Source organism: Enhydra lutris, unplaced genomic scaffold, assembly GCF_002288905.1.
Source record: "Enhydra lutris kenyoni isolate GAN:26980312 unplaced genomic scaffold, ASM228890v2 scaffoldscaffold2, whole genome shotgun sequence".
Lineage (NCBI taxonomy): Eukaryota > Metazoa > Chordata > Mammalia > Carnivora > Mustelidae > Enhydra > Enhydra lutris.
The window spans coordinates 414,586-426,901 of NW_019154086.1; the positions used below are offsets into that span (position 1 = coordinate 414,586).

Genomic DNA, 12,316 nt, shown 5'->3' on the forward strand with positions numbered 1-12,316 from the left:
TTGCGGGAGAAATTTGGGGTCCCTGAATGTTGAGATTGATCCAAATCATGGAAAGGCTGGAAAGTGAAACAAGTGAAGAAGTCCAAAAAAGATGATTTTTTTTTTAATGTCTGTTCCTATCCTAAGGCTTAAGGTTATTCTGGCACTCTAATCAATATCACATGAAAGATGGGGTAAGGGACCATGTTTATTTTTCTCTTCTTAGCTGGTCTGTTGGGGTGGTTTACTTAATGGGGGCTTCACTGATCTTCCTTCAGTAACTTTTCACAGGACGTATACCATTCCTTGAAATGGGTTCAGGTGACCCTAGAGTATATCCTTGTAGTCATGAGGCTTTTGTTTGTTGTGTGAGCCTGGGTAAGTACATTTCTATTTCAGAGGCTAAGTTTTATCATATTTGAAATAGATTTCAAAATAGATTTATCACATTTGAAACAGATTTTAAAATAGGGATAGAATATCAGGTCTCCATCTACTCACACCTGCTGGGTACCTGCATGGTATCAGGATTCATTCTCTTTGCTTTTTTTTTTTTTTCTTTTTTAAAAATCTGACATTCCTTCTACACTAATAAAAAGTTTTGTGGTGTGTGCCGTACCTTACAGCAACATCGCAGGAATCCTGCCTGCTTCACTGTACTTGAAACATTTTAAAAGCGGCTGTACTGTATATTAGAGGACTGAAAGCCTTATTTAGTTAGTAGGTTAATTTTAGTTGGCCAACGGTTTTTCCCACTTAATTTAATTTATTGTTTGAAGCCATCATCCACGCACAGAGCAGAGTTAAGTCTATTTCTTACAGCTCTGTTCTCCCACTACCCAAATCCCTTCCCAGGAGACAAACACCGACACCAGCTTCTTGTGTAATCCCTCAAGAGACTTTCTAAACACAATATAAGCAAATACCTACTTCTGCATATGTGCATTTATGTGCATATTTGACAGAAATGGTAGCATGTACAAATGCACACATGCATTATGGATTGTGTATATTTACTCTAAATGGTGGTATGTACGAATATACACACTCTTACAGGTTGCTGCTTTGATGGAACAATGCATCTTAGACGTCTTTCATTAGCAATACATAATGCGCTGCTTTGTTGTGCTTAGGTGCTATATAATATTCCACTGCGTGGACATGCCAGTATTTATCTAATCCCCTATTGAAGGACATTTAGGTTGTTTCCAGTATTTTGATATTACAAGCATCATTACCATGAATATAATCTTGAACATAGTCCGTTTTGCACACATGCCTTTATAGCTGCAGGTCAAATTCCCAAAAGTGGGTCAATGGGTTTTTGCATTAGAATATGAGAATTTATCTGCATTCCCTAATAGTAGTCCTTTGGCTGTACCCCACAAATTTTGATATTTTGTGTTTCATTATTATTCAGCTAGAACTATTTTTAATATGCTCTTTGATTTCTTCCTTGCCCCACGGATTCTGTATAAATCTGTTGTTTAATTCCAAATATTCAAGGCTCTTTAAGATATTTAAGTTTTATTAATTTCTAATTTAATTTTGTTGTCAGTGAACATACTCTATGAGATCTCCATCTTTTGACTTTTTATATGGGCTAGCATATAAATATTTGTTTTGCTTTTGTTCAGTATAGTGCTCTATAATATTAATTAGGTCAGGTTTTTGATAGTGCTTCATTGAGTTTGCCACATGTTCTAATAATCATTGAGAGAAGATTATTAACATTTCTAGTTACAATTGTGGATCTATTTGTTGGCTTCCTTCAGTTCTGTCACTTTGCTTCATATATTTTGAAATACTATTACTAGGCACATATGTAAGTAAGATTATTATATCTAAGTCCTGATGTACTAACCCCTGATTCCTATGAAATGTTCCCTTTTATCTCTGACAATATTCCTTGTCTTGAAGTATACTTCATCTGACTTTAATATAGCCATATCTACTTTCTTTTTTTTTTTTTTATTATGTTCAGTTAGCCACTGTATGGTACATAATTAGTCTTTGGTGCATATCTACTTTCTCATGTCTACTGTTGACTTGTGTATATCTTCTCCGTACTTGTACTTTCAACCTCTATGAGATGTAAGGATATCAATTACAGACAGAATATTGTTACATTTTGCATTTTTGTTTAGTCTTACAGGCTCTGCCTTTTAATTGTACTGTTTATTTTGTTTACATTGGAAGTGATAATTGATATGGGAGGGTTTAAATCTACCATTTGCTATTGGTTTTCTATTTATCTCATCTGATTTTTATTTTTTCATTTTCATTTTTCCTTCATATTTCTTTTTAAGTAATGTGTTTTATGTTCCATTTAAATCCCTGTATTGGCTTCTTTTACCTTTTTTTTTGTATCGTATTTACGGTTTTTGCTCTGGAGAGTACAACAGGGGATTTTACTTTATGACAGGCTACTTAGAATTAATATTAAGACACAGCATAATATATAAGAGCTATAAAACAATATATTTCAATTAAACCTTTGTCCTTTCTACAACGTGAATATATAGATATATCTATACATTTACATTTACATTAGAACATTTACATTAGAACCCTTTCAGTGCAATGTGTTTTTTTTAAAGATTTTATTTATTTATTTGACAGAGATCACAAGTAGGCAGAGAGGCAGGCAGAGAGAGAGGGCGAGGCAGGCTCCCCACTGAGCAGAGAGTCTGATGCGGGGCTCAATCCCAGGACCCTGGGATCATGACCTGAGCCGAAGGCAGAGGCTTTAACCCACTGAGCCACCCAGGCACCCCAGTGCAATGTTTTTTTTAATCAAAAGAAGAAAAAGTATGTTCTTTTATATTTGTCAACATATTTATAATTTCCAGTGCTATTTATCCCTACCTATATAACCTAGTTACCGTCTGGCATAACTTCCCTTCAGCCTGAATAACATCTTTCTCATTTATTATGATACAAGTTTGCTAGAAGTGAATTCACTTATTTTGTTTATCTGGACATATTTTTACTTTACCTTACCAATTCTGAAATGCACTGGATATGGAATTATGGGTTGGTTCAATTTTTTATTTATTTATTTTTAGCATTTTAATGACTTCATTCCATTGTCTTGTCCTTTCCATTGCTTACTGGTGCATGATGTGTCCTTTTCCCTTCTGTACTTCATTAACATTTTTTTCTTTATCTTTACTTTTCAGAAGTTTATTATAAAGTACTTGACTATAGTTTGGGTGTATTTATCCTGCTTGGGATTTCCTTAGCTTCTTAGATCTACATCTATAGGGTTTTTACATTTACTGTATTTGACAAATTTTAACATTATTCATTGTTTCTGCTTTGTTTTACTTCTTTTTCTTCCACATAGGTTAGACTGCTTGATATTGTCGACAGGTTCCTGACTCTGTGTGCGTGTGTTTGTGTGTGTGTGTGTGTGGTTAAATCTTTATTTATCAGTGTATTTTAGCTTGGATAATTTCAGTTAATTTGTCTTGAGGTTCACTGATGCTTTCATTGGCCAGTTTCCAGTTTGTAAAGGAGGGCACGTATTGCATGGAGCACTGGGTGTTGTATATAAACAACGAATCTTCGAACATTGCATCAAAAACTAGGGATGTACTGTAAGGTGGTTAACATAATACAATACAAAAAAATAAGTACATCCAATCATTTTTCCCCTTCAAATCTTGACTTTTTTTAGTTCTAAAATTTCCTTTGGTTCTTTTTTCCCATCATTTTCACTTTTTTTTTTTTTCTGCTGATACTTCTTATTTGTTTATTCATTGTGTTCTTTTTCTTTAAGTCCTATAACATTTATAGGAGCTATTTTAAAGTCCTTGTCTATTAATTTGAACATCTGGGTCACCTTCTGTTTTGTGTTTGTTTGATTTTATTGAGTGCTTAATTGGCTGAATATGAGTTGTATTATTGCTAGCTTATAACCATGTTTTAAAATTGTGGATTGTATGTTAGACATTTGTATGATATATTGTAGAGTGCGTTGCATTATCTTTTGATAGAGATTATTTGTTTATTTCCTGGTGTTTAGATAAATAACTAGTAGATCTTCTTGACTTTTTTAGGGTATGTTTGTGCGTGTGTGTGTGAAGTCTTGATTACTTTGCTTCTGTCTTTAATCCAGGGGGTGAGGGGACCTTATTTAGAGTGTGATCATTAGCTCTAAACCGTGGCCATTCTGAGGTCTCCAGTGAACGTGAATTATCAAGGTCTATTGTTTCTGGCTTGTCTAGAAGTTCAGCACATACCAGCCCCGCACAACCTCTTGTATCTCTGTTGAGCTCTCAGTTCTGTAGTAGCTGCTCTAAGCTGGACCTTAGGGAGTCTTATCCTCAGCCTGTTAGTCCATCCATAAGCCCAAGATCCTCAGGAAATTCCCATATAATCTCCGGACCTTCATTCCGTCAGGTTTCTTTTCTCTGGCACCTTGATCTACAAATTGAATTTCCTTTAGCAGTCCTAAACTCCAATTTCTGCCTCCACAGTTCAAAATAACCAGTGCTACACTTCAGCTTTACCTCTCCATTCCAGGGTTGGGAAGTACCTCTTGCAGAAAGCCAGGATCAGTATAGTAATTACCTCATATATTTTCTTTCTCTCAAAGATCAAAGCCCAGCAATTTCAGTTGACACATGCCTGGAAACTGTGGCCTCATATTTTGTCCAGTGTTTATAATTATTACATCAGGAAGTTCAGTTTGACTGGTTATTCTGACTTTATGAAAGTTCACACATGGAGTTTAAAAATTAAAAAATTGGGGGCCTGGCTGGCTCAGTTGGTTAAACATCTGCCTTTGGCTCAGGTCATGATCCCAGGGTTCTGGGATCCAGCTCTCTGCTCAGCAGGGAGCCTGCTTCTCCCTCTCCCTCTGCCACTCTCCAATCTTCTCTCCATAAATATTTTTAAAATCTTTAAAAAATAAATAAAAATTGGAAAATTTCATGAAAATATATATTGCCAACCTTACTTGGTAATTTCTAGGACCCTTTAGAGTATTCAAAATGACTTCCCAAAAGGTATAACAATGGTTACATTGAAATATGGTAATTTGAAAATATCCCTACTTCCATCTTTACCCGCAGAAAGGAAAAGAGAGGCTGAGGCACTGGAGGCACTCTTCATCTTTCATGAATGTGCTGAAGGTAGTCAGTGTACTTGCCTTGATGTGCAAACTCATAGTTACATACCGTGCACATGTACTTCACAAGAAACAATTGCGTTTTTGATAGAGAATCACACTGTTCCCTCAATATCTGCTCCCTGTCTCTAGAATAGTCAGAATTCTGGAAATAATTTTGATAACAGTGAACTATAATATGATATATCTTCTTACCCACTGGTCTTCTCCAGTTTCCCATTCCTACCTCACTTCTATACTTGTAAGCTTTGGGCTAGAGGCTAAGTCAAAGGGTTATGTGGCATTATGTCTCATTAGGAGGTGTTAAAAAACCTGAAAATCATATAATTTATCTCAGATTGATAAAAACGTCTTCTATCAGAAAAAAAGAAATAGATTCATCTGGTTACTCTGTAAATAATGGCCAAATTGAGCCTCAAGCAGCATTGCCTTGATTAGCCTCTTACAGGGAAAACACATTTTTTTAATTCTACAAGTAGAGTGACTTTTCTCAATCTACTGCTCAGTCTAATAACCCCTCTCATTTGTGATATCAGATGTAACCTAAAAAGTGTAACTAGAAGTAAATAAAGTGAGTGATATGCCAAGTACAACATTAGGCACACCTTTATTGTCTCTTAATGATTCAACCGTATAGTGAAGGTATTATTAGTATTAGCTTACAGATAATAAAACTGAGCTTCGGAGAAATTAAATAACTTGTCCAAGTTAAAAATAATTGGGGGGGGGGCGCCTGGGTGGCTCAGTGGGTTAAACCTCTGCCTTGGGCTCAGGTCATGATCTCAGGGTCCTGGGATTGAGCCCCACATCGGGCTCTCTGCCAGCAGGGAGCCTGCTTCCCCTCTCTCTCTCTGCCTAGCTCTCTGCCTACTTGTGATCTCTCTCTCTCTCTCTGTCAAATAAATAAATAAAATCTTTAAAAAAAAATGGGGATTTGAATCTTTATGTCTGTCAGCCTCCAAAATTGTTTCCAATATACCATAATTTTCATTATTTTATGATGGTTTAAATTTACCTTGTTGTCTTATAAGATATTGCAAGGAATGTGTTAACAAAGAAGCTTTATTTATAGAGAAATTAGCTCAGTAGTTTTCCAGTAAAAATTATCTCAAAAGTATATAGATAAAGATTCTATATCTGCTGAAGTTTTTTTAGGTTATAAAATTAGATTTGTTCTAGTCAAAGCAACTTGTTTTTTTTTTTTTAAAGTGTTTCATTTGAGATAATGTGTTTTAGCATTTTTTGCCTCTTGTCAGGAAGGAAAACAAAAGTTCTCTTGCTTGACTTAATATCATTATGTCTGACAACATAGTTGACAGAACAACTGCTAATATACCAAGGATTTTCAAATTCTGTACATCTAAAAGCCATTAAAGAGTTAGCAAACCAAAAGCTTTTCATCCAAATATTCAGAGGTTATAACCAAAGGAACTATCTATCTCTGGAGTTGTTGGACATAAATTGTGTTGCAAGAATCATCAAGTTTTTTCTTTCTTTTTTCTTTATATACAACCCAATAAAAAGGTAGCACAGGAAACAGGGGAGATGATTTTGCACATGAAAAAGATTTTGTTTTTTAATTGGAAAGAAAAAAATAAAAATGAGAAGTCCCTTTGTATCTAGCATATGTTTGAAAAGTCAGTAATTTCTAAATATCAAAGAGTAATTAGTCATAACTACTTATATAATAGCAAAGAGTATTTCCTCTGATTACATTTTTTATTTTGTTTTCCTAATAACAATATATTACCACAAGTTTTGGTAGGTAAGCACTGTTTTTTTTTTTTTTTTTAATAACAGTATTTTATATGGACTCCTTAATTTCAAGAAATTATTTAACTATTGAATATGAATGATAAAGCTATGGAAAGTTTATATCAAAAGGGACATTTGGGATTACCTAGTTTAACAAAGTCTCTTTTACACTTAGGGGAACAAGGAACCTAAGACAGAAAGTGATCTTCCCAATTTGAACAGATTACAGATATACAGGAATAAAAATCCTGGTTTCATGAAGCTTTTTCACCAAATTATTTTGACTAAGAGTAGATTTTTTTTTAATTCCAACAACTATGGAATACATGGCTTATGAGGGAAATTAACTATCATGTTGCTCACCTTCATAGAGCTTAATTCATATGTAATTTCATGCCAACTAGTGTTAAGTTATGTGGGGAAAAAAGCAAGGTAAAGGATTAGAAAGTGAGGAGGAGGTGCTAAATTACGTAAGGCAGTCAGGGAAGCTCTCTGAGATAGTCAGATCTGAATAGTGACCTGAATGAAATGAGAGCAAACCGTTTTAGCATGAAGACGTTTTCAAGAACTGAGGATCTCAATTGAGAGAGACTTGAAATGAGTTATGCTTGTTTTTGAGAAACAGCAAGGGGACTAGTGGCTGCAGTGCAATGAGTGTTTACTCGTCCATTGAACATTCATCCCATGGAGTATAGTAGCTAGAGCGTTAAGGAGGGAATGGAGGTCTGCAAAGAATTAGACTACCATTTAGTTATGTTAAGTATAGAGTATTATACAAGTCATGTATTCCTAGTTGAGTATTTTGCAAGTAAAGCTAGGAGGAACAAAAGTGTTTGTGAGTAATGTCACTCCAAAGACTAGAGATTTTATCATTCTGAAGTCAAAGTCTTTTATGTGAAATAAGTACTTTAAAATAATTGTATAGGTCTTTATTAGTATCAAAGAGCTTGTACATGTGTTGCATAATTTGATCATTATAGTTTCATGAATCTGTAGTAAACATATCTTCAGTTTACAGTAGAGGAAGTTGAGGTTCAGAGAGGTTAACTGATTTGCCAAAGGTTGGTTTGACAATTTGGAAAATTGTTAGTTCATAGTAAACCAGAAATTTAGAGAATGAAAATGATTTTACAAGAAAATATTTATTGTGCGTCTCTTCATATGTTGTGGGTAATTCTCTTTTCTAGTCTGTTCATTTTATGTTTTATTATTATTATCATTATTATTATTATAGGAACTTGCAAATGGTAAGTTTTAACTTAGGCAGTTTTACAAGTACTATTTAAATAAAACTTGTAAGTATGTGGATTATATAATGGCCTATAATAAAAAATGAGAATTAGAATAAGTGAGTTGGAGGGAAAACATTTTTTCTTGAATAAGTTAATGTGATTCAAAAGTGTAATGTTTTCATCTTCAATAAAATTTGTCCTCAACTTATGAATGAGTGATTGTTAATGCTATAAAATTGCCATGTACAATATGCTAGGTAATGCTGTGGGAAAAAAAAAACAACAAAAACTTGATTTTGAAAGAGGGACAAAGGTTTGAGGGAAATAATATCTGTCATTTTACTTAATCTTTGCCACTTTTTTTTGACCCTTCTGTGGGTTTTTTTTAATTAACAAGTAACATACATTAAAAAGTGTGCAAATCATAATAGAGCTCAATTAATTTTCATGAAGTGTACACACACATATAACCAGCTCCCAAGATCAAGAAATAGATCATTACCAGCACCCCAGAGTCCCTCCCCTTGCTTTGTTCAAACAACTACCCTCACTGAACACTATCCTGAATTCTATCACAATAGATTAGTTTTACCTGTTTTTCACCTTTATATAAATGGAATCATACAGTGTATAGTAGTTATTTTTGTTTGTTTGCTTGCTTCTTTTGTTCCACATTATGTCAGTGAGAATCATCCATATTACTGCTAACAGTTGTATTGTATTTATTCTCACTGTTCTATAGTATTTTATGATTGTCTGAGTATACTGCATATTTGTTCTACTATTGATGGTCATTTGGGTTGTTTCCACTTGTGGGCCATTATAAATAGTGTTGTTATGACCATTCTTGTATATGTCTTTTAGGAGAGAGAGAGAGGAGAGAGGCGGGGGAGAGAGGGAGAGAGAAATAGGTTTTATTTGTATATAAATCCAGGAACAGAATTGGGATTACCTAGTTTAACAAAGTCTCTTTTACACTTAGGGGAATAAGGAACCTAAGACAGAAAGCAATCTTTTTTACACTTTTAAAATTTAAAAAAGATCTCTTTTACACTTTAAAAGGTCACTTAAAGTGATCTCTTACACTTAGGGGAACAAGGAACCTAAGACAGAAAATGATCTTCCCAATTTGAACAGATTACAGATATACAGGAATAAAAATCTATGTTCTAAAACATGAGTAATTTCTGTTGCTTTCTTGATTGATCTTTTTAGCATTACTGTTTCCTACAGTCAGGAAACAAACCTTCATCTCTAGGAAACTGACTTGATAATCCCTCAGCCAGTATATGTGTATGATTGGCCTTTGACCTATGGATCCTTCTGGTTACCAACCAACCTTCATTCCATCTGGATTGGGATGGTGTTATTCTTGAGCATAAGAATACATGATGCAGAGACGCCTGGGTGGCTCAGTTGGTTAAGCCGCTGCCTTTGGCTCGGGTCATGATCCTGGGGTCCTGGGATCGAGTCCCGCATCAGGCTCCTTGCTCGACAGGGAGCCTGCTTCCTCCTCTCTCTCTGCCTGCTTCTCTGCTGCTTGTGTGTATTCTCTCTCTGACAAATAAATAAAATCTTTAAAAAAATACATGATACAATTACTTCATCTTTACTGTTTTCACTGAAAGGAAAAGGGCGTAGTTAGATCTCACAAATAGACTCTCCTTTGTTCTTCACCTTTCCAGATTGACAAGGAATGTTTATTGTGTCTTGTAATAGCCACTTACAAGATTTCACTTTTCTCAGATGGCCAAATAATTCTTTATTCCTAAACTTCATGTATTGACTCTCAAAGCAATCACTGCTTAGGTGGCCTATCTATATCCGTGCTATGCTTCTGATGGAAGGCAACATATACATCTGACCTCTATCTGCTGGCTTCAGAAAGCTATTTGGTATTTTTAGACAGTGCTATTTTTTACATCTTAACCACCCCCACTAAAACAAAACAAAACAAAAAAACCAAAAAACTGCTTTCCCAAATATGGAAGATATCTGATCTGATCTATGTCTAATAAGAAATGTTAGCCTTAGATGAAATGTAAGGTGGGTAAATAGAACAAAGTTTCGCAGGATTATACCTGCACACATTCATTACGCAGTTTTCCTTTCCAACCTTGTTAGCATTCCATTTTAGGCTCATAAGCTCCTACACCTAAAGCAGATCTTACAGATTATTTTGTTCCTTTTCTTCTCTTACCCCATTGTACAGATGGAGTAAGTGAGGTGAAGTAACATCTTATCATTTACAGTTTACAATTTTAAAATTTAAAATATTATTGTTACTGGCTCCATCTGTTTCCCATTTGTTCACATATTTTGCACATATTTTCCTTGGGCTGGGATGAGCTTAATTAGCTTACTACTTAAGTTGATTCTAATTTATCTAAAAAACACATGCATAAAATTTTCCAGAATGGAAAGCTTATATAAGTTAGAAATAGCCTGTTAATTAACTATTACTGGTAATGAAGAAACTATCTTAAAAGGTAAGAAGATTTGTGCCACTGAAAGTGCCCAAAGAGGGGCTGAGTAAAACAATATGAAATTTCTCTTTGAGAATAAACACTAACATGTTGATCATATTTGCCTTTTCATTGTAAACAATTAGGATTTCTCAGAAACATTCCTCAGGTGTTTATAAATGTCTGGCTAGTTGAGTAAAGATGTTGGTTATTAAAAGGTTCAGGAATTTGGGGACCATAAGGTTTATTTTATTTTATTTTTTGACTATAAGGTTTAAAAGCTGATTTTTTTAGCTTTTATTTTATCCCCAGTATCTGAATTGCTAACCTAGTTTTTCTTTCTAACATCCTTAGCACCCCAGTTTATACTCATTGGCTCTTATAACCACACAGGTATTAGAGGTAATCTTGTCCTCTCCCATCACCCCACTTTACAGATGATGTAATTGAGGTCCTGAAAAGTAACATCTCAACCTTTACAAATTTAGTAAGCATTAGTACTGATTTTGGGTTTTTTCTCCATTTGTTCAGCAATTTCCAGCTCATTCAAAGGTTCAATTTCCTTTTCATTCAGGTTACAGGGTTAGAGAATAAATATTAATTAAATAAAGTAATGAAAAAAATATATTGTCAGTTTAAAGACCATTAATTCTCTAATGGCCATCAATTAACACTTCACTTGTAATTAGGTGCTTGAAAACATTTTGGTCTTATAAGAGTTGAGCATTCTCTCCTAATCTTATCTATGTGATTAATATGCTGAGCATATCTTTTTACCATAATGCAAAATGCTCAGCTCTTTGTCTTTGGAATTGATTCATTTTTCTGAATTATCTCTGGGTTCTTTATCCTATTCATTATTTGTAACAAAGCTGTAGAATTGGCAACATATAAGTAGATATTAAGAGACCTAAATTTTTTTTTTAAAAATAGCTTTGTAAGTTGACATTCAGAATCCCCTGAAGAAATTTATAAAAGACACAGTCTTCCTTATTCCCCTGAGTACCGTCACCATGCTGTCCCGATCAATCAGTCTGGATGCTGTGAGGGTCCCTAGGACAGTAAAAGAAGCTTGTAGTTTTCCATCCACTTTTTTGCCAAATGCAAAGATTAATAAGTTCCTTATGATCTCTGTGATGCTTACCTGAGGGTATTTTATAAAACTTGGCAAGAAAAAATATAACAGAGAAACCCTGCTCTTTAAATGATGTTACATTCAGTATTAAATTCCATGTAATTAAGGCTTAGTTTCATCCCCAACATAAAAAACCCCAGCTGAATATTAAACATTTTTAAAGATTGGTAATGGAAGACCCATGATAAATATTTGAAATTGATTGCTTGAGCCTGAGGTTAATAGCAACTTTCCATAGTGCTTTATGTAGGTACTGAGAAGAATGCAGAATTAAAAGCAAAAGAGGTTACTAAAAATACATTTTTCTTTCATCCTAGTACTTTCTGGAAGGACTTATAGAGAATCCCACATGTGCTTTCAAGGTAGAGACTATGCTTGCCCAATTGACAGCAACCAGTAAGAGTAATTCATTATATTATTTTTAGACAATTAGTTTCAAGGGAAATATTTTTGAAAGTTTCCTTTCCTTTCCTTATATTTACATTATTTATACCTCTTATCAAGCAAACAGAGAAATTCCAAGAACCCAACATATAATCTCCGTTAAGGCAGAGTCCGCTCAATAGATACTGATTTTTCCCCTAAGTCAAAAGGAGGAAAATAATGCTATAAT

The 12,316-nt window shown here is 34.3% G+C and overlaps 1 protein-coding gene across 2 annotated transcripts in view; it reads left to right on the plus strand.

Annotated features, from left to right (window-relative positions):
• Window positions 1–12,316, plus strand: part of LOC111149904 (fibroblast growth factor 12) — a 405,831-nt gene that overhangs the window by 340,907 nt on the left and 52,608 nt on the right. The window lies entirely within an intron of this gene.